Source organism: Staurois parvus, unplaced genomic scaffold, assembly GCF_062004578.1.
Source record: "Staurois parvus isolate SC_StPar_1 unplaced genomic scaffold, SC_StPar_1.0 ptg000029l, whole genome shotgun sequence".
Taxonomy (NCBI): Eukaryota; Metazoa; Chordata; class Amphibia; order Anura; family Ranidae; genus Staurois; species Staurois parvus.
The window spans coordinates 8,208,279-8,211,281 of record NW_028317825.1 but is presented as its reverse complement, the minus strand read 5'-3'; the positions used below and the strand labels follow the sequence as shown (position 1 = coordinate 8,211,281).

The 3,003-nt window shown below is 44.0% G+C and overlaps 1 pseudogene; it reads left to right on the top strand.

Moving 5' to 3' along the window:
• The first annotated feature begins 2,064 nt into the window (after positions 1–2,064).
• LOC149471106 (U2 spliceosomal RNA) lies at positions 2,065–2,180 on the top strand (annotated as a pseudogene).
• Positions 2,181–3,003: the final 823 nt, after the last annotated feature.

The window sequence follows — 3,003 nt, the reverse complement described above, 5'->3', positions numbered from 1 at the left end:
CCACATGTATAAATATGAAATAATCCTTATGTGACACCAATATTATCACTGCAAAAAATGTATACTAGTAAATCAATGTCCAATCAATAGCACTCAGTCCATTTCCTATAAATAGCTGTATGATTTTCCAGGACTACAGAACTCTTTCCACATCCACTATGACTATTCTGGTGAATTGGTGATATAAATTTGACCACAAACTTCATAACATTTAGGTGTGAATCCTGTGAAGGCACTCGTGCTCCCCCTGCAAAACCGCACTCACTGCAATGGATTGACCTCTTATTTAAAGCATATAAAGGAGTAAAGTAAAGGAGTATATAAAGGAGTGTCTGGTGTCAGCAGCAGCCCAAATAACCACCAAAACCACTCATTGTGCGGAAATTATACAATATTCATTGTTTTTTCTTTTCATTTATGCTTAAGGTTCTGATGGTGTTATCTCCTGCTTCTCTGGAATGGATGAATTCTGCTTGATCTGGAAAGATGATACATTGAAGCAGCAAACCCATTCTGTTTTCAAGAATTTTAGCAAACAGCTTGATGCCACAATTTAAGAGGGAGACGTGCATATAGCTAGCACAGAGGAGGGGGCTTGGGGATGACTGAAATAGTGGCACATAAATGGTCTGGTGGAAGGGCATGGCCTTCTGTGATAGCATAAAAGTCTTCCATGAAGTTGGAAGCAAATTGGGGCTGTAAAGTCTTGTAATAGGCAATAGTGAAGCTATCTAGACCAGGCGCTTTGCCCATTGGGGAGTTGGGGCTAGAGGTTTGGTGAGTTCTTTTGTTGCGATGGGTTGAAAAAGAGTGTCACATTCCTCCTCTGTAAGGGTGGGGAGCACTGTGGCCTGTAAGTATTCTGAAATAGTTGCAGATGAATGTAAGTTGTATAGGTTAGTATAAAACATGTGGAAGGTGTCAGCAACATAAAGGGTAGAATGGAGTTTTTTGCCTGGCGGTGAGGACACCATGGGGACATACAATTGGTTAACTTTGGAATACAGGACATAGTTACATAGTTACATAGTTACTCTGGCTGAAAAAAAGACAAAAGTCCATCCAGTTCAACCATTAAAAAAAAAAGTTATAATCCTATACCCACAGTTGATCCAGAGGAAGGCAAAAAAACTCAGCAAAGCATGATCCAATTTGCTCCTGCAGGGAAAAAAATTCCCTCCTAATCTGATTGCCTCGTAGGAAAAATTTATGAAGGAAATAAGAAATGAGGTAGTGTGGTCTGGAGATACATAAAGGTGTTGATATCATTATACGGTGGAGCAGGTTTAATTGGTCTTTAAATCTTTGCACTGCCAAGTACTGCAGGAGATTAATGACACCGGTAAGTATCACAAGGTTCTGTCTTCAAGAATAATCAAGGAGTGTGACACAGGATTCTATTAGAGTCTCAAATTAAAGATTGGAGGTGTGGTGTTGTTTTTTCACAAATACATTTTAATGTTATAAAAAAGACAGACAAACTTGTCTTCAAACTCGTAAAAAAGGAGGTTGGCCTTTCACCAGTATATGCTTGGCTTCTTAGAGAGAGTGGTCCCTAATCTTTTCCCTTAGACCCGTGAGTTCTGCTTCAAGTATTCAAAAAAAAGTTTGTCAAGTTGAAATTGCCATTAAGTATAAGGGCCTCTTTGAGAAAGTTTTGTAGGGAAGATTAGAAAGTTTCTAGAACAGAAAGCTTGTTGGGCAGGTAGACGTTTGCCAGTGTGAAGGCATGTGAATTAATCTTCCCCTTAAGCAGTAGGAATGTGCTGTCTTGGTCTGTTTGCATATCAAAGATTTGACAGCGGAGTGATTTGGAGATACATATAATGGCCCCATTTAGATTTAGAAGATGAGTTGTGGTACACCACTGGGAATTTCTTTGTTATAAAGTTTTGGGAACTTGCTTGCCCTAAAATGCATGTCCTGCAGAAAGACAAGATGGGCTCCCTGTCTCCATAAGTCGGAGAGGCAGTTAGTGTGCTTTTCAGGGCAACTGAGGCCTTTGACGTTCCAGGAGATGACCTTCAATGCCATGGTTTGAGAGATAGTATCTATTCCCCTACCATCGCTTCTCGGCCTTTTGGCTAAGATCAAGTGTAGTATCTGTTCTTATCAGTGTCCAGTGGGGGTGCTCCCGGCCATTCTAGCTTTGCGGGGATGGCTGTTGTATAGTACCCTCACTGGTATGATGGGGGTCCGGAAGGCTAGTACCGGAGGGACAGAAACCAGGGAGCGCCATGATTCGTTCTGGGGCCTTGGGAGTAATTCCTCTGGGAAGACTGGAAAGACCCAGTACCTCCTGATTTGGACGGATCTACCTTGGTCTGGCCAGGGGCTGGGGACGCAAAAAGTCCGCAAACTCAGTGTCCCCTGAGGAAGACGCTCTCAGGGGTGTCACTAGTAACACTTGGGTGTGGGACCCCATGGTGTGAAGATGACACATGGCCACTGTTTTTCACCTCTTTTTGCACAGCGCCCTAAGGACCAGGTCTTTTGGCTAAGTCCAGGGCAATTTTTGCTATGGGCCTCAGGGCCTGGTCTGTGCACAATTTGGCACGGTACCACTTTTTTATTTTCTATTTATTTAATTTATTTCACCTCCCACGTTTGTCACTTTTTCTGTTACTTATGTGTGTGTTTTCACGGATGGAGGGTGTGGGTCCTCGGGCCTACCCTGAAGTCTAGGGGGAGGATGTGTGGCCTTTTGGTTCCTTCCTCCCCTGATCCCTAGGGGGCCCTTCTTCGGGAGAGCCCCCTGACCAAGTACTGGGTGTCTGGCTTCGGCTGGACACAAGGAACGGTGGTCCACCAGGCCTTTTGGCCAGGAGGACCAATTGGGAACCTTGTCCCCGTCAGGAGCTTCGTGCCCCGGGGGATCAGGGTAAGCGGTCCAAGCCCCTTTAGGGGTAGGACACAGCACACCCCTAAGTGCACTTTTTTGTGTGGTGTTTTTCACTTGCACATTTTTTGTGAACACTTACGGGTTTTTTCGTTATAGTTGCA